The 19893-nt window shown below is 38.7% G+C and overlaps 1 protein-coding gene across 1 annotated transcript in view; it reads left to right on the top strand.

Moving 5' to 3' along the window:
* RPS6KA5 (ribosomal protein S6 kinase A5) overlaps positions 1-19893 on the top strand; it is a 170910-nt gene that overhangs the window by 15622 nt on the left and 135395 nt on the right. The window lies entirely within an intron of this gene.

Raw genomic sequence — 19893 nt, 5'->3', positions numbered from 1 at the left:
ACATCCTATCCACTTCACCCTGGTCCAGCTGTGGGCAGTGGCAAAAAGTTCTGTGTGGGTGTCAACTCACTTTTGGTTGATGGCGTCTAATTTTAAGCGGGCATGCTGCACATTTTTCACTTTCTGCCCCAGGACTTTGACTTACTCCAAGGTTTAGGACTCTGTTGGGCGCTGGCTGAGCAAGCACAAATGCACATCCAAGAAGTATAAAGTGTTAGTGTCCCACTGGGGCAACTCTCAAGTAACGGGATGGGAGCTGATAATAAATGCTTCTCTCTATTGATCCTAGAGTGGAAAATTCTGAGAGGCATTCCATACATTCCTCAAAAGGTCTAGATTAGATAGTTGATAATGCATCCTTGTATTGGCTTTTCCTTCTTTCCTATTTCACTCTCCTGAGTTCTTCCTCACTCTTTCTCACTGGGATTACCTTCCAAATAAACCACTTGCACACCAGTCCTGGCTAAGACAGTTAGTACCTAAAGTGGCTCTAGAAAGCGTACCTCAGATGGGATATTGGAGTGGATCACCCACTGGTGAGACTGCAAGTATGCTATCGCTGGTGATGGTGGGTGGTGATAACCTCAGGCATGTGTGACAGAATGATTACTAAGACTCCCACCTGCAGAGGATTGGGACTAGCACTGAATGGAAGATGAAATATTGGGTTAGACCGTGGCTCTGGGACTTGACAACAGTAATTATAAGGGCACTGAAATTGACCTCTTTTACCTTTGGAAATCTTGAAAACAAGAGAATGACAGTCTGAGGTCAGCCAATTATCAGTGCTGGCGACACTATAAAAAAAAGGGGCCTCTTTGGCAGCATTTGAAAAGATCCTCCTTGCCTGCAGCCATAGGACAGATGAAGCTAAAAAAGCAGGCTAGGATTTACTCCTAAGGATGGTAGAGCTGTATACCTTCCGTGGTGGGTTTGTACTGTATCAGCTGAACTAAACTGGCATTATGTTTCTCAGAACTGTCTTCTGGGTTCTGGGTTAGCACTGGCCACAAGAGACATTCTGAGCAAGCTTTAAGGGCAGAAGTGAAGCCCCAGCCATATTTGTTTACATATGAAGGTTGGTTCTAGGTGCTGTTGTAGCTCCCACTCATTGTTGCTGATCTGCTGTGTCATATTGTTGGCACGGAGCTCTAGCCAGGCCTGCAGCTCCTTTAGTTCCTGTTGGATCACCTCCAACAGCTTCTTAGAATCCTGGGCCAGTGCATGCAGCCTTTCTGCAGGTTACCCACCTCATCGAAGTGGGAGGCATGAAGGTACTGTGAGACAGACATGGGTTCTTATTTGTTTACGTGGGTTTCAGCTTGTCTTTGGGAGTCCAGTTTATCCTTGCTCCTTCCCACTTCTTGTCCACCTTTCCTTTCCGGCTGCCTGCTCTTCCGTCTTCAGGCTCAGCTCCAGATGCAGAAGCAAGAGTCTTATATAGACTGTTTAACTCCCATACTTGTGTGAAGTCAGACCCCTATATAAGTCCTTTATTCTATATTGCTAATAGTGTTTCTTCCTCTCTTATTGATCCTTGACAGGTGTTCAGGGCCAAAGTCAAGGCCCTAATATGGAAGGAGTAGGACCCTGAGATCTCGTATGGGAACATGTGGGTGGATGAGCCTGAGAATCTTGAACCCCTGAATTTTCCTGAATCCTCTGGACAGGCAGAATCAATGCATTGTTAGAAGACAGTAGTCTTCCCTTGTTTGGAGACCATGCAAAGGTCCCGTTGAGGTAGATGCCTCACAAGATGATGCATGTCCTTAGACTCTGCCCCACCCCTACCCCTGTGGCCTCCAGAACGATAACTAGATGCAATCTCAGCATAATCTAATCAGGGATATTGTTCATGTTGGGAGAAAATACTCAGGCAGATACTTCCAGGACTTGGCTAATATGTACCAGTAGGAACTGGAGGAGCATGTCGGGGAGTGGATCTTTAAGGTGTTGGACCAGGAGGGGCAGAATAATCAGGCTGGATAGGAGAGAATTTATTAACATGTGATCACTGTTCATAACTCAGGGTTTAATACCCTAGTAACCTGGTCCTAATATACTGCTGGATGGTTTCTTGAAGCTTGGACATGAATATGACCTACAATAAATTAGGTAAATATGCAAGAACTGCTTTGGCAGAGTATCGAAGTCGGAAGTCTCAGAGAAGAGGGAATATTAGAATGAGTTTATTATGTGAGACTGGAGAACACACTGTTTGACCATGTTCCTTAAGAGGGTCCAAAGAAAACACTTCATTCCCGAAGGTAATACAGAATGCACTGCTGAGGGGAAATAGGCACTGCTGAGGGGATAGGAGATGCTTCCATGGAACTGGTTTCCCTAGTATCCATAGAAATGACAGGATTCTGGAATAACAGAGGCCAGATGGTGGTACTTAACCATCAGGGACAAGGTGGATGTAATTACCATAATGGGCCAGAGTGGCATTCAGGGTGCCCTGACCCACAGAGATATGTGGCAGTGGCTAATAGGTCTTGGAGCTAGAAAGATGGACAACCAGCCAGGCTGTTACTTGACTTGTGTGGTTCAGACCTTCATCTCTGAGGGATCTGAGCCTTCAGTTGCCTTACCTTTGTTGGACTGTGGTTGCTGCAAATGTCTATTCAGTATTATTCACCAGGCATGGAAGCAACAAGAAATTCCTAGTAAATCCCTTGAGTTCGAGTTCAGTTCCTCCCTGTCACCATTATGTGGTAGCAATGCTATCTCCTCTTTGAAGACTCTGATTATTTATTTCTTCTCTAGCTTGACTGAGATATAGTTGACATATAACATTGTTTAAATTTAGGGTGTACAACGTGATGATTTGATATGCTTATACTCAGTGACTGAGGTGGAAGGGGGTTCGAGCTTTATTCCATCAGTTGCCTCTTAAGCACCACCTCACATTATCTTCGAACTCTTCCATGCAGGCTTTGACTCACTTTGCCTTGACGGTATCTCCTCTCAAGTATGCTCACTGTGCATCTTTTCCTTTCTGTTCTGGGGCTTCTCCAGGGCCCACCCAGCAGAAGATAGAGGTGGGAGGGCCTGGAGACATGTTCATCCTGGAAGTGTGTGGAAGTTAATGCTCCCCTTGGGGCATCCCTTAAGAGAGCGGGCAGGAGCCAATGGAGAAATGCTTCTTCCTGTCTGCACAGACAATTCTAAGAGCTTTCTAATCCTTCCTCAAAGAGTCCTGGCAAGATTGAGCTCCAGTCATCTACAGCAGTGAGCATCTCAATTAGGTACTCTTGTCTTGGCTCATGCGCCTTTCCAGTTTCACCCTCCTATGTTCCTTTACTTCTCCTCCCAATTAAATTGCCTATATACAAGTCCTTTTCTGATGCTCTACTTCTGGAAGGAACCCAGGCTCAGACAACTACAATTGTTATATGTGTTTATGTGTGTCTATCTATCCATCTGTCTACCTACCTACCTACGTACCCACCCATCTACCCACCTGTCCTTCCTGTCTTCTAGCCATCCATCCAATCACAGATTACAGATAAGGAGCTTGGACTGGTAAATAATTGCTCAGCACAGCTTTAGTAAATGGTAGAGCTTGAGTTCTAAACTGAGTTCATCTGAAGACAAAACAGCTTCTCTTCTTTCTTGATTTTACTGTCTCCCTACCTTTTTTTTGGTAAAGATTGGCACCTGAGCTAACAACTGTTGCCAGTCTTCTTTTTCTTCTTCTTCTCCCCAAAGCCCCCCAGTACATAGTTGCATATTCTAGTTGTGAGTGCCTCTGGTTGTGCCATGTGGGACGCCGCCCCAGCATGGCCTAACCAGCAACTCCATGTGCACGCCCAGGACTCGGACTGGCAAAACCCAAGGCCACCGAAACAGAGCGCCGAACTCAACCGCTCGGCCACCGGACGGGCCCCACTGCCTCCCTACCTTTGAAGATGAACTCAGTAGGCCTGAATTAGCTTGTCCTTCAGAGTCCTCAGCGATCTGGCCCCACCTGCCTGTCCATAGGGGTTGTTCATGGTTCACCAGTCTACAATTGTCTCTTTACCAGTAAATTCTTTGTTTTCCCTGTGCTTCATTGTGGGGGGATGCACCCCTCATGGTCTATTTGGAAAATGTGTACTTTTTTTTCCCTGTTTCTTTTGAGTTCAATCAACTTTTGTTTCTTCCTTTTTTTGGTTGTTGTTCTTTGCTCATTTCTGTTCCTAGTTTTTGTGTTTCTGCCTCAGGATTTTTTTTTTCATATCCCTAATGCTTGTTTGAAGATTTTAAATTCAGTTTGGAGTGTTGTGTTACCGTTTTCTTCAACTCGGTGACTTTTCTTTTGGAGGGGGAGGGATTAATCAGCTGAAATGCTTTTACTAGCAATTTCTGATTTTTTTTTTTTTTTTGCAGGAGTTTTCTGTCTTGCGGCCTGCTTTTTTTGTGTATCTGTTCGTTCTCTTAGAGATTTTCATAGCACCCTCCTCTGTGCACTTTCTTTTTTGGATGATGTTGGGGGAGGGGGTGGAATATGTCTTATTTCTCTTTCGTTTCTGTGGGATCTTTAATTTTTCCCTCTTTTTCCCTTCACTGCCATGTTTCCAAGGGTCCCTCCCCTTCTTTCTCTGTCTGGTTTGCCCTCAGAAGCTGTGCTTCTCTAAGGCTGCCATTTCTGTTCAATCTCAGTGACCCTCAAGCTTCTTTTCTAGCCGGTGTTTTACAGTACAAGTCCTGGCCTGTGTGTGGTATTTTGGTTTTATTCTTGGACTCTTTCTGGGGAGGATTTTGTCTTGCTGTGTCTAAGTCCTTGGTGCCCCTCTGCTCTTTTTCAGTGTCTCCTAAGGGTCCCTCCCTGTCTGCAAACTTGCAGACTTGCTGTGGGTGGTGGTGGGAGTTCTGTTGGCATTTGGTCTGTTTTTCTGTTACAGGTCACTTGAAGGTTGTAGTATTTTCTGTCTCCTAGTACTGCCCAAGGCATGGGTCATATGTGGTTTTATTTCCTCTCTTTGTTGGTTTTATGGTAGGTTTTTGTTTTGTTTTGTTTTTTTGAGGGTGAACAGGAAGATTTGAAATCAGGCAGCCTTCATTGTCCCCCAAACCCAGAAGTTTCTCTGTACTTTTAAACACTCAGCTCAGACTTTACCATCTTCTCTTTGAAGCCTTCCCTGATCCTTTTCCAGTTTCCGTGCTCAGATAGTTGCGACTTCTTTGTATTCCTAACTACTTTTACTTCTGTCTAATTACACTTGTTATATGGCATTGTAATTATATATTTGTTTGTTTCCCCTCCCCCCATCAAATTGTGAATGTCTCTAAACCAGCAAACCGCATGTTTCTTTTTTGTGATACATAGTGGGTACCCACTAAATGTATTAATTTACTTAAAGCAGAATGGAAACAGTTGATTAATGGTACTTCTGTCAGCCAAGAATGAGGTGAATATTTTTGAATCATTAATCTTCAGTTTTAAAAGAAGGTAAATAAGTGGAAAATTTGAATAATGATCAGATTTATGTTATAATAAAACTAAAGTTTAAGATAAATTATTTTCTTGCATAGAACTTATAATGTTAATTGATTATCTTAAAAAATTGAAATGACTTTCATATATACCTTTTCTTACCTCTAATATCATTGACTAGTTAAAACTCTAGAATCTGGAATGATTCATGGGTTTTTTTTGCTTTTTGTTTTTTTTAAAGAGTAACTGTGAAAAGGTTCTGCAGAGTTACAAGTTTTTAATGGATCATTTCAATGTATAAGTGACTTTCTGCTTTTTTGCTATACAAGACGTATTTTTTGTGCCACATCGATAAAATTCCACATACTTACAGAGAAGACAAGTTTGGGTTGTTAAATGTACAATGCTAAATTTACCTGATTGACTTTGGGTGTAGGTGTGCCAAAATCTCATCTTCTGCTCAGTTATTACTACTTTTTAGCACCCTGCAAATACCTGGTCTGTACTTTTTCTGTAACTGATTTTGAGATAAAGAGTTTGACATAGGTATATATCACTAAAGAAACTGGATGTGTGAGAATTCAGACTGTTTACATAATAATTCTAAATAAAAATTTGGGGCTTTTTGTCTACCCAACTTTCCGTAACATAAACATTTTTAAAAGTGAGGGCTATTTCTTTTCAGACCAAGGGATCCATTCAACCCATTTGTTATTTGTAGTACTCCATTTGGTATTGTGGGCCATGATTATTAGACACAAAAATTAGGTAAGATTTTGAAGATTAAATAAGAGATATAAATACAACTTTGTTGTGGTTCAGAGGATTTAAAAGAAAAAAAAAGACAGCAGCCAGAATTCCGTATAGAAAGATACCGCTATAAGCAGCAGGCATGGGTCAACATTGTACTGCGCTGATTTACTAATGCCCAGGTCAGAAGGGAAATTTGTCTCTGTAAATGAATTTGTTCAGACAGATAATATAAGTTAGTTTTCTATATCTGAAATTAATAAAGAAAAAAGAGAAAAGGGAACAGAATGAATAGTCTTCTGCTGTTTGTGTGCCATAAAGTATAGGTGCTCTTTTCAATAATTTTTTAGTTGAAAGATCATTTTCTTTAGTTCTACTACTTTTATGATAATTTTTTAACTGTACCATTCTGTATTTTCACTATTTTTGCTCTATTCAAAAGAAATTGTAGTAAGCCACATGAAGCTAGAATTGTGGAGTAATTTCTTTGGAAGCATTTTAATTTCAGGCGGACCTTATGAGAAGATGTTTGACCCTACTGTTTTAGCAGTGTTACCTGTAAGCCACTCAAAAGATTGCGAACAAACCACTCTGATCTTCTGAGGCAGTGCATGAGACTCACGGTACTATTACTCAGCTATGATTACTGTTACTGGTAGTACAGTTCAGGCAGGTGCTGTCCCTAGGTATGCGTTCTCGTTAAATCATCAGCTACCTTGTGCGGTAAGTGCTGTTACCATCTTTGTGTTATAGAAAATGAGACTAGGGTTAAGGGCTTTGCTCAAGTTCACGTATCTTGCAAGTGGCAAAACCGCGTATGAATACAGATGTTTGGACTCCAGAAACTGCTCTGCCTAACATGACTGATTTTCACCCTGCCTTAGAAGAACATACCTTGATTTACTCATTTATTTACTTTCAAATTGGGGTTGTGTAAGGACAGGGTGGCAAGCCAAGGAAGAGAAGCCAGTGTTTTTGTATCTCTAGGAATTGTCCGTTTATTTATTTATTTTTTAAAGAGGTCATTTTTAAAAGCATGGATCTTTTTTGATGGGTGTAAGGAGTGCACAACCGTAACCCTACTAACTAGCATTGTCTGATCTTAATATTCTGTGATGCTGAGTTCATGCCTGGTTTTCAAGAGATAAAACATTGCTAATTCAGTTGAAGCCTATGTACCCTCATTGATCTTGTCCCCACTTTGTCTTCCTTTGGAAAAGTAACCATTATCCTGAATTTAGTTTTTGTCATCCCAATTATGTTTTTAGACTTTTACAGCACAGGTATACATCTGTAAATTACAGTATGTAATAATATTTTTCATATCTTTCTCTTTACATAAATGACATCGTATTACATATACTTCTTTAATAAACATATACATATCCTTATTATCCGTATAATACATATCTTTCCTTGCTAACATAAGTGAGAGTTGTTTGTATGGACATCTGTAACTTTTATTAACTGATTTTTGTTGTTCTAGGTATTCCATTGTATGATTATATCAAAATTTCTTTATTCATTGTCCTGTTGTTGGACATTTAGCTTTTTAATTTTTGCTGTCGTGCAGTGATGATGACTGTGGTGTTGTGTGTGTCCCCATGCATATGCACATGAGTTTCCGTACGGTACATACCTAAGAGTGGAATCCCTGAGTCACGGGTATGCATACCCCCAGCTGTACTCGATATTGCCAAACTGCTTTCCAAATTGATGGCACCAGTTCACATTCCCACCAGCAGGACACGGGAATTAATGTTTCTTTGTTTGCCAACTCTTGGTATTATCAGGCTTTTTAGTTTTTACTGATTTGATGGAATAAAGTAGTCTCTTTTTTTGAATTAGCATTTCCCTGAAACTATAGATTTAATAGGTTTCATGACCATTTGGTTTTCCTCTTCTGTGAAATTGTCTGTCGTATCATTTGCCCCCTTACTTAAAAAGGGATTTTCTTTTAGTTGGATTGTTTGTTTTTGTTTAAAAGGAGCCCTTTATGCTGTGTGCATTGTGTCTCTAACTTCATAAACAGAATATTCTGGACATAATTTAACCTTTTTTAAAAATAACTATGAACAGCATTTATTGAGCATTGCATTGATAGCGATGCTGAAGGTGTGTGAGCTGTTCCTGTACTCAGTGGCCCTGGACTGCTGCGCTTTTTATAATTACTCTCTTTATTTTTTCCCCCTTGTTTTTTCTTTTCGTTTTCCTTCTTGATACATTCAGTGTATTTCATTACGTTTTCTCTGCAGTCTGATTTTAGACAAAATTATCTGAGTGAGGCTCCAAGAACTGTGTTGTCTTTTGAAGTGAATGTGCTATGATGTAGCCACTCTCCTCGAATCTTGGCGGCCTCTCTGAGGTCTTTCTCAGTTGGGGGCTCATACTTGAAATCTGGATGGTTCGATTTGCTGAACTTTGACTTCTAGATTAGTGTGAGCATTGTGATACCCTTTTAGTAGTGATGATAAGCTTTGAGACTAGTATGTATTATTGTAAATCAACATAAAAATTATCTTTTATAATTCTAAATTACAACTTAAAGTCATTTTTTTCTCTTTTGGGTTTCTGAGCGTTGCTGGAGCAGTAATGAAATCTTTCTGGTTTTATGTGTTTAGCTGGGCCCCCACTCTACTTAAGGTTGCTTGTTGAGTTTTTTTGTTCATATTGGCTGTTCTGAAACTTTTTTATTCCCCTATTGATTTAGAGCCCCCAGTGTCATTAAAGTTCTTTGGGAACGAGGATTCTGTCTTTTGTTCACAGTTGCATCTAATCACCTAGAACGGTGTCTGGAACATGGTAGATACTCAGATCTTGAGAGAACGAACAATGGAGTAAATTCCACCTCCCTTATTTTTAGTAACCAGCCCTGACTCAGCTGACTGAAAAGATTAAGGCTATTTTGTGTTTACTTCAATCATTTTCTTTATCGCTATCTTAAATTATCTGTATTTTCTTTTGTCTTCTCTGTTTTTTTGTACAGTGGTAAGGATGATTCTTGTCCAAAGTGTACTCCATGTGGTTAAAAAAAAAATTTAAACTGTGGAGTAGATTAGAAATCATAATTATGAAATATATGTAAAGTGCCAAGAATAATGCTACAACAATCATCCATAGAGCCATCATCTAGTTTATGAAAAAGAATATTCTTTTTGAAGTACCTTAGAGACCACTCCCCAGTTTCATCCCTTCCTTTTCAGAGGGGCGATCATTATCTTGATTTTCGTGTTAATCATTCTGTTGCTTTTCTCTATAGTATTATCATATGGTTAAGTCTGTAAACAGTAGAAACATAAAATCCTGCTGTATGCATTCCTCTGCAACTTGAGTTTTTTCACATAGTCTTACGTCCTTGAATTGATCCATGTTATGGCATGTAGATGTATTTTATTCATTATTGTGGTTTTAAACTATTACATGTATGAAGACTACAATTTATTCATTTTACTGTCAATGAATATTTTGTTTTCTTTTTCCTATTAAAAAACAATATTGCTGTGAACTTTTTTGGTTACATCTTTCCTGGTGCATATGTATAAGTTTCTCTAAGATACATACCTCGAAGTTAAATAATCTAGTATTCATGGGAGTATACACATCTTCAGCTTTCCTGGGTAATACGGTTAGCTCTCCCTGTCTGCAGCTTCTGAATCTGTGTTGGCTCTGTGGATGCAGAACCTGCAGATATGGAAGACCTGCTAAGGGATTGGAGCATCCGTGGAGTTTGTATCTGGGGGGCTTCCTGGAACCAGTCCTCCATGGATACCTAGGCAAGGCTGTACTGAATTTTCTTTTTTCAAAATAGTTGTATTAATTTATACTCTTTCGAGCAGTGTATAAGTAATCTGGTTGTTCTTCCTTCTGTCCAACAGTTTTTATTGTCAGATTTTAAAAAATCTTTGCCAAGATGGGAGGTGTGACTCTTACTGTGATCTTATATTTATGTTTTCCTGATTACTAATGAGGTTGAACATTTTTCTTTTATTGGCCTTTTAGATTTCTTCTTCTTCTAAGTGCTTGTTTGTGTCTTTTGCCTGTTTTTCTATTTGGTAGTTGGTTTTTATTTTTATGTAGAGGTTCTTAATAAATTCTGGATAGTTTGTCAGTTAATGTATATATTGCAAATATAATATAGTCTTCAGGGTCACAAACCTGGTGAATTATATGGTTGAGATTTGAAACTAGGATCTTTTCAGCTCAGAAGCCCTTGCTTTCCTTGAAAATGCTCTGTTCTTCCCCTGCAGATTTGCTTGCACTGTTTAACATGGAATGTACATTTCTGTTAAAACTCACTCAATTCTGCAGGACCCGTAGCGGTCAGCCATGGGCCGGAAGAAGCTTTCCCTGATGTTTCAAGTGGATGTGATCTCTCCTTCCTCTGATTTCTTACAGCACCACATTTCGGCTGTAGTGCATTTTGTTTGGTATTATGGTTGTTGTTTATTGGTGATGTTTACACTATTAGATAATAAGCTTCTTGGGAGAGGAACTATTTTCTTCATCTTTGTTTCCCAGTGCCTACCTTAGCAACTGGTAAGAGAAAACTCAACTACAGTGGTTTAAATAATGAATAGGATTTTTAAAAACCCTACATAACATGGAGTCTGGAGTGAGGCAGCCCATGCCCCTAAGAATGCAGGCTCTGTCTGTCTTTCTGCTCAGGCCAACCTTGGTGTGTGGCTTTTGTCCTCGATGTTGATTGTCCACGTTCAGACGGCAATAAGAGGTAAGAGGAAAACACTTTCTGTTTGTGAGGCGTTTTCTTCCTATTTAGGATTTGAAATCTTCTTCAGCAGACTTTTCAGTATGTTTTGTTTTTGGCCACCTGGTGTCATTTGGCCATCCTTCTGCAAGGGAGGCTGTGAAATTGAATATTTAGCTTCCCAACTTCTCTAGACAAGGAAGAAGGTGGTGGAGACTGATGTTAGGTGGACCAGCATATAGTATCTGCCACAAACAGTAGTCAATGAATATTCTTTATTTAATTAAAACATTTTTATCAAAAGAATCCATGTAGATACCTAGTCAAATAGCACAACAGGGCTTATACCAAAAACAAAATCAGCACTTCCTGACCCTCGTTTGCCATTCCATTCCCAGTTTCTGCTTTCTTCTAATATTGTCTACCAATTTTAAATGACATTGTAAAGTTCTTGAGACATAAGCTTTAAGACCTCCTGTGTTTCTCTGCCCATCTACTTAATGAGGTTATATTACAGTTTTGGTTGAATCCATGTTAAATCTTTAATGGCTATGTAAATATTCATTGCTGAGCCAAGTGTTTTGTTTTTATTTCCTTCCTTGTGTAAATTTCTTATTTCTCCTGGAGTTAAATTACTCCGATCTTTTCATTCATTTACTTTTCTTTGGGTCTTTAAGTGTTTCCACATGTTTTAACAGCTCTGTAAAATGCTTTTCAATATGATTTTATGTAGATGAGATAACCCAAGAGCTCTACTTTTTTCTTGAAGGCATTTCTTCTAGAACCCTCTGTCCTCTTCCACTCTGAATTCGTTGCCCCCTCAGCTACTGCATAATTGTCATCAAGGGAGCATCGTTCGTTATCATCCTGGGAATGATGTGCTTAATCCTGTTTACTGGATCCCATGGCTTTCTTTTTCTTAAAGATTTTTCAAATCTTAAAATGTTCTCATATGTGTGATAGGTTGGCTTGGTATATAGCATTCTAGATTGAATTGTCATTTGGGATTTTGAAGACACATCCCATTGTCTTCTAGCTTCTAATGATGCTGATGAGAAATTTGATGCCATTTTGATTCCCAGTGTTTTGTGTGTGACCTATTTTTCTAGTCTCAGAAAGGTTTTGTGATATTCTCTTTATCCCTGGTTTGGAATTTTGGAATTTCACATTTACGTGGGTTGATGTGGATACTTTTTTATTCATTATGCTAAGCAGAGTACACCCCTTAAACATCCTTCAATTCTGGGGATATTTTTTGAGTTATATGTTTGATAATTTCCTCCTCTTGGTTCTTCTATTCACTCTTTCTAGAGTTCTGTTACATATTGGGTTTCCAAGATCATTCTGTAATTTTCTTATTGTTCTCTCCTATTGTTCATCTCTTTGTATTTTTACTTTACTTTTGTCCTATTTCTTTAACTTTATCATCCAGATCTTTAACAGACTTTTTTTTTCAGATTTTAAAAATTTCTGAGCTTCTTGTTATAGTTTATTTCTAATTGCACCTTGTTTCTGTTTATGGTTAACATATATTTCTTTAAGGATGTTAATTAATTGTACTTTCTACAAAGTTTTATTTTCCTTGTACCCTGAATTGGCTCTCTTTCTTCTGAATTCCTTCTTTTTTCTGTTTATTTTGGTGTCTTCCATATTAGGGGTTTTTCTCAATTGTTTGGTGATCTTTGTTGATATGAATGAGACACTAGAACACTAGTGAAAAACTCTGTGTGAGGGATACTTACTTTGATGGTTGAGGCTCACACTGTAGAGCTTTTTCAGTGGGAACCCCACATGTTAATATCAATGTCTTTTACTTGAAGTTGTCCATTTCTCCAGAGAAGGATCCTCTAGACTTCTGCTTGGGGAGTGCTAGCCTGGCTCTCTGCTTTCTGGAATTAGCAGTGGATGTGTAGATTTCTACTTAATTCTTTGTTTTCAGTCTTCTACCTTATCCTTGCCCCTCCTTAGTCTGATAACCCCAGATCTGGTTCTTTTCCTCCTGAAGTTATTAATCCTGTATCATGTGAGTATGGGGACTTGGGGCATAAAACTCCTTAAAGGGCTTCCAGACATTTACCCTGTTTTTGTTCTTCACCTCTCTCCTCCCAGTCCTCTGCTGTCCATGCTTACTGGTGCCTCCATATCCTGAGCCTTTTTGGGGTCCTCTGGGGTGATTCAGCTTGCTCACATGAATAGATCCCTCTACAGGCATTTTGACTTGACCTTTCTCCCCTCTGCTGAGTCATTTATCATTCTTTCAAATGTTTTCTATCCTCATGCATGGTAGCTTAGGGTTATAGATGTCTTTGGGTATTAGGGAATGTGGAGTGTGTTTCTGTGTCTTGTCCACTGTGTTGTTTGGGAACAGTTTTTTGAAAGACTTGGATATAGAAAGGTCTTTACCATCTTGAAATTGCAAGGCAGTAAGTAATTTCCTTTCAATGAATTATAGCAACAATTAACATACATTGTGCACTTACTGTATATGTGGCACCATTCTGTTTATACTTATCAACTTATTATTATCCAGATATTATAGCTGCTTTAAAACTTGCCTTTTTACCTTTCAGATGTATAGCCCAAGTTAACAACTACTATAAATACAAAATTAAATACGTTCCTTTGTGTTTGGTGCCCTTCAGATATGCTGATGTATTTGTGCTAAGTAAGCAGGTAATTAGTAATTAGTAATATCTGCATCTATACGTGGATGAAAATTTCTGTGTATATAAATCTAAGGCTCTGTCTGCATATATTAGTGGTTCCCTTTATTCAAAATCATGCAAGTTCTTTTCATAAGAGTATTATGGACATAGTCATCTCCCGTAATTTAAAGCTAGCAGTAGCTTGCTTTGGCAGTAACTAAATTTGTTTTCTGGGAACTCTAATTAAAACATTTTAGTTTCCATCATTTGGCCAATTAAAATATTACATGTATTTGACAGTTCTTATTTGGATTTACTACATATTATTTGAATTTCCTTAGAACATGATTTCTTTGATTTTAATATTAAGAAGCAGTCTAGCTTTCACGTTAGTCTAGCTAAGAAAGACATTTCTTTATTGCTGTTTACAGAAATATTTGGAATATTTTAGGTTTAAGATGAGGCTTCTATTGAAGAGATTTCTGGCTCTCCTTCTGGCACAAGATAGACCATTTGTGGTTGAGTGGAGTCATGTGACTAGTGCTGGCCAATGATGTTGATCAGAAGTTACATGTAAGACTTCAGGCCTGGTGCATTTATTTGCCATTGTAACAGCCTGGGAATCAAAACTTTTCTTCCCGCTGCTTCAGCAGCTGGTAGTCCTCCAGATGGTGGCTTCTCTGTGATCCTGGGTACTATAGTAAAGAAGACATGGAACAGAACCCCTGGGCAACCCGTGATGAACTTTAGAATAAGTGAGAAATAAACTGTTGTCTTAAGCCACTGAAATTTTGCGTAATAAGTTACCGCAATATAATTTAGACGATTCTGAGTGATAAATCCTCTTGTAGGGAAAGTCTGTATGAAGCATCTCAGAATTGTTTAAGACTATGAAGCTTCAAAGAATCCATAATTTTTTAAGAGAAAAAGGATAGTGGCATTTGGAGTCAGATGGAGAGGGGTTGGAGAGTTTTAAACTTTTTGGAACACCTCTAAGAGATTCCCAGACCGAGCTGGAAACTTGCAATTCGCCTTGAGGACTTTTCATTGTTTTTTGGGAACTCCAGAAATGACGCTTTAACAATGAGCAAGCATAGATATTCTAGGTCTGGAGGATAGCGACAGTTGCCCTGATTCTAAATCTCCAAATACATTCCTCCACCCCCAACCCCCCCCCCCCCCCCCCCCCCCCGCCCCCAGCAAAATCCCATAAACCAACAGGAAGCTTAGATAAAACCACATATGACCCACACCTTTAGCTTTGCTGGGAGATAGGGCATACCATAATCTTCAGATTACATCTAAGTTGAAGAAGGAAAAACAGTACTGAATTCCAATAGAGCTCTTGCAGCAGCAATCCTGTGGGGCGTAGAGTGGGAGAGGGGAGTCTTAAGAAACCCTTTGAAAAAGAGGAGAGAAGCACAGAAAACTTAGACAAACACAGGCAAAAATCATCCTCAGAAAGAGCAAGTGTTGACAGCATATGCCTAAAACTGATCCCCACTGTGGGACTTGATAGCTCGTAGCTTTGGCTAAAGAAAAGGGCTTGAAAGTGAGCAGGATCAGAAGTAGCAATGTTAAAGGAGCATTGCTTCTCAAGGAGAATAAATATGGAAGGGATGGGCATCTTGGGAATGTGGCCAGTAAAGAGAAAGAAAGCAAAAGAGAAAACTACAGAATTTGTAGAATTAAGAAAAATTACAGTCCCTCCCATGATCCGTTAAACAAAGTGAACCTCACTAAACTGATAGGGCCCTCTTTTACTAGGAATCCTGTGCACCAAATACCTAGAAAAAGAAAAAAATTTAATACGAAGCTTCTGCAAAAAGAAAACAAAATGAAAATCAGAACATTCCGGCTGATGCAAAATCTTCCCTAAATCCAACCATTATGCAGAGGAAAAAAAGGAACACAGCACTCCAAGCTGAATAAATATCCCCAGATGAGCATTAGGCAATGCTGAAAAAACACCTTGAATCAGATATTCAAAAGCTAAGAAATAAATGGACAAAAAAAAAATGGAGAAAACGCAATGAGGGTTGATTGAATTCAGGGGGAAAAAAATGAAGGAGAAAACAGAATCACATCAGAGATGAAGACTAAATAACAAAGTCCCCAAGGAAGAATAGATTCAAATGAAAATTTAATAAGGGACATTGAAGAAAAGCAGGGAAACAATCTTTTAAAAATTAGATAAAGGAAGAAAGAGAAAGGTCAGAGAGAAAGTGGTTGAAATGTAGGACAGGCAAAGAAGATGTAACATATGTATAACTGGAATCCTTACAGAATGAAAATAAACTATCCAAGAAACCTAATTACAAAAATAAGAGAAGACTGGAGTCTACACATTGAAATGGCCATCGGATACTGGGAAAAATTGATAATGATGCAGTGATGGCCTCCCATTATGATCAGCTCTGAGACATATTCTAGTAATACTATTAGACTTTAAAGATAAAAACATTCTCAGAGCTTCAGGCCAAACGATCAAATAAATTACACAATGATAGGATAATTAGCTGGCATCAGATTTCTCAAAAGCAACGTACAAAGCAAGTCAACACTAGAACAACTTTTTTTTTTTTTGAAGAAACTTAAGGAAAGAAAGTATAAATCAAGAATTATATTCAGCCAACTTCCTTCAAGATTAAGGCTATAGAAGAAGTTTTGAGTATGCAAGAGCTCAAAGAATACCCTACACAAGTGGTCTTCCTGAGGAATCTGCTGGACAGTTAGTTTCATCCAAACAGACTGGGGAAAAGCTCTGATGGTGAGCACTTAGTATTTATTTCTAGAGCTGAGACTAAAACAAGGATGGGGCCATGGATAGAATAAGAGTATGTAAACCTTAAATTATATTGTATATATAAATATTTGTAATTTATACTGCAGAAGTATGCTTAGAGCATAAGGATGTGTACATGTTTGTTCCCAATTTTAGATTCAGTTTCAGTTTTACTTGAGATTGCTACAAAAATCTAGTTCTTTGAGATGTAGCACGCAGAAGCGGCACTAAGAAACCATGCAAATCATGTAGACATTCTCACATTCAAGTGTGTTTATTTCTAAGCTCAAAGGCGGTGGGAAAAGGATCTGACTCCTCACATTGCTCAGTCTCTTTTCCGCTTCATCTGCCACGAAGTGTCCTCTAGCTGCTGACATTCTGAGATGTTTCTTGGAAAGACACAGGGAGATGAGCACACAGATTGTTTAATGAGAAGTGCCTGAGTGATGGCATAGCAGACCAGCTGGAGACGTGGACATTATTGATATAATTCACATTCCATTGCTTCAACATTATAATATCATTACTTTTATACTCATCATATTCTTATTTTTTCTGATTGAATTGGCCATATGCTTATTGGTTCATTTGGGATTACTTAAACCAGCAAATAAGTTTAAAGTCAAATAATTTCTGCATTAGGAAAGTAAAAGCAAGTGGTTATAAGCCAACTAAATGAGGATCCCTTGCAGTATTTGGAAACGTACATTCCACGTATGTGTACAGCATAAGTCCATGTACAGCATTAAGTATATGTATAGCAGATTTAAATATATATAAAATGACATAAGTATGTATTTCCTAACTCTGTTCATGAAAGAGCCCAGAGAGAAAGTAGCAGTGAGTCTACCTGGCACCCAGATCTTGGTTTCTAATATCATTTCTCATTCAAAGGGATCAAGTCTGCTTAGAAAATAAGGAAGTGCTAAAAAAAAAAAAAAAAAAGGGGGGAAGAAAAAAAAATGAAGGGGGCATATCAGAAGGACACAAGAAGCCTTGAAGGTGCTTCCATGAACCAAATCTGAGTCAGTTTGTCCATCAAATAATTAAGGACAGGAATGAATTTGAAGCCATTGAAAAAATAGTAATCTGTGAATAGTCTGATAGATAGGAAGAAGGGAGAACTCTTCTCACAGTACAGGGCTGACTGATAAATATGGAAGGGATGGAAGAGTTGGAAAATTACCATTTTGTAACTATTATAGTAAAGATTGGATCAGGCAAGAATCATCAATGGGTGCTAAATCTGGATGCAGGAATTTAATGAGGAACCAGATATTTTCATGGTCCTATAGTTGTCTCCCCACAGACTGCTTATTGCAAAGGGAAAATTAGTACGTATATAATGGAGAATCTGGACAGCACCTTGACTGGGTGATCAAAACTAATGTCACCAGTGAAGGACAGACTGACATTTTATGCTTCTGGTTGTGACACCCTAAAAAAAAAAACCATCAGTTAAGTAGTATTCCAGCTGGGCATGCATAACCTGAATCATGAGGAAACTTCAGTCAAACAGAAAATTCTCTTTTAGTGAGCAAACAAAAATAATGACCTGTTCTTCAAAAAAGTCAGTTATAAAATACAAAGAAAGGTCAAGGAATTCTTCCAGATTACATGAGAGTAAAGAGACATGACAAGACAAATGCGATATGTGATTATATACTGGATTTTCTACTCAAGGAAAAAGTGCTATTAAAGCGTATGTTAGGGCTCCCCAGAGAAACAGAACCAATAGGATATCTGTGTGTGTGTGTGTGTTTGTATCAATGTCTTTATATATATATATAAAGAGATTTATTGTAAGGAATTGGCTGAAGTGGTTATATAAAGGCTGGCAAATCCAAAATCTGCATGGTAGGCCGGCAGGCTGCAGACCCAGAAGAACCGATATTCCAATTCCAGTGTGAAGGCAGTCTGCTGGAGAATTCTCTCTTCCTTGGGGGAGGCTGGTCTTTTTCTTTCATTCAGACCTCTAGCTGATTGGCTGAGGCCCACATTATCTAGGACAATCAGCTTTACTCAGTCCATAGATTTAAATGTTAATCTTATCCAAACACTATCACAGAAACACACAGAATAATGCTTAATAATTTGACCAAATATCTGGGCACCCATATGCATCTCCTTAAATCATACTTAATCTCCAAACGTAGACAATATCAGGATCATGCTTCCAGCCAACATGAAACAGCTATCCTGTGTACCACTGGAAACATACTAACCCTTTCCTCAGAAGACGATTCCAAGTCCTTGAGTGATGTTTACTCTTCTCCTTGCTATCCTGTAACTTAAAGATTATGCTATAAAGTGAGTGTATCTTATGTTACACGATAAGGGGATAAGAGGGAAGAAAACAAAGATGTTGTGTTATACACAAACGTTAATAACAAAATTAGGAAGAAATACTCGTGACAGTCACTGTCTTCCTTTCTGTTTAACTGGTCACATGGTCCCTTCACCACTGTCCTTCAGGGATGTTCTAGAAAGGATTTGTAGTGTTGTAACTGTCCACTTTTGGGTGATGCCTGCATATCATGCAGAACCATCTGTAAACCAGGTCTGAGTCTTGTCTCTTTTGTCAGCTGATCTTAGGGAACTCCCCACGAGACCATAGGTGCAGGCTGGGAGAGAGAAGGTAGTGGGTCAGAAGTGGAGACCAGGGACAATTAGCCTGCTTCTTCATGTCACTTACTTGTGACTTCTGGGGCCTGCTTGGGCCCAGTCTCATGTATACCACTTCCATTTGATGATGGAATGTTGCTGTAAACTCCTAACTTTATGGGGAACAATCTGCTTTACTCAAAGTCCACCAATTTAAATATTAATCTTATCCAAAAACACTCTCATAGAAACACCCAGAATAATGTTTGACCAAATATCTGGGCACCTTGTGGTCCAGCCAAGTTGACGCATAAAATTAACCATCAAAAGCACATCAGACAATTGACAAATCAAAATAGGAACCAGAGGTTAAATTATTTTTTTTAAGTGTCAATACTTTTTCTTTTTTTTTATTGGTTAATGATAGGTTATAATCTTGTGAAATTTCAGTAGTACATTGTTGTTTGTCAGTCGTGTTGTAGGTGCACCACTTCTCCCTTTGTGCCCACCCCTCACCCCCCCTTTCCCCTGGTAGCCACTAATCTGTTCTCTTGTCTACATTTTAAAATTCCTCATGTGAGTGGAGTCATACAGAGATTATCCTTCTCTAACTGGCTTATTTCACTTAACATAATTCCCTCAAAGTCCATCCATGTTGTTGCAAATGGGACGATTTTGTTCTGTTTTACGGCTGAGTAGTATTCCATTGTATATATATGTACCACATCTTCTTTATCCACTCATCTGTTGATGGGTGAGGTTAAATTATTTAATCAATGTTAAATTTTCTGAATTTGATTACTGAGGTTACTTAAGAGAATTTTCAGGAAATATACACTAAAAAGTTAAGGGGTAAAGATGCGTGATGTGTGCAAACCACTCTGAAGTAGATCAGAAAAATAATGTGTGTGTGATTGACTGTGTGTGTGTATGAGAGTGTAAATAAGAGAGAAAGCCAGTGTGGCAGAATGTTAAAAATTGG

Source organism: Equus quagga, chromosome 20 (assembly GCF_021613505.1).
Source record: "Equus quagga isolate Etosha38 chromosome 20, UCLA_HA_Equagga_1.0, whole genome shotgun sequence".
Classification (NCBI taxonomy): domain Eukaryota; kingdom Metazoa; phylum Chordata; class Mammalia; order Perissodactyla; family Equidae; genus Equus; species Equus quagga.
Note: the sequence above shows the minus strand (reverse complement) of the source record. Positions and strands in the feature narration are given on the sequence as shown.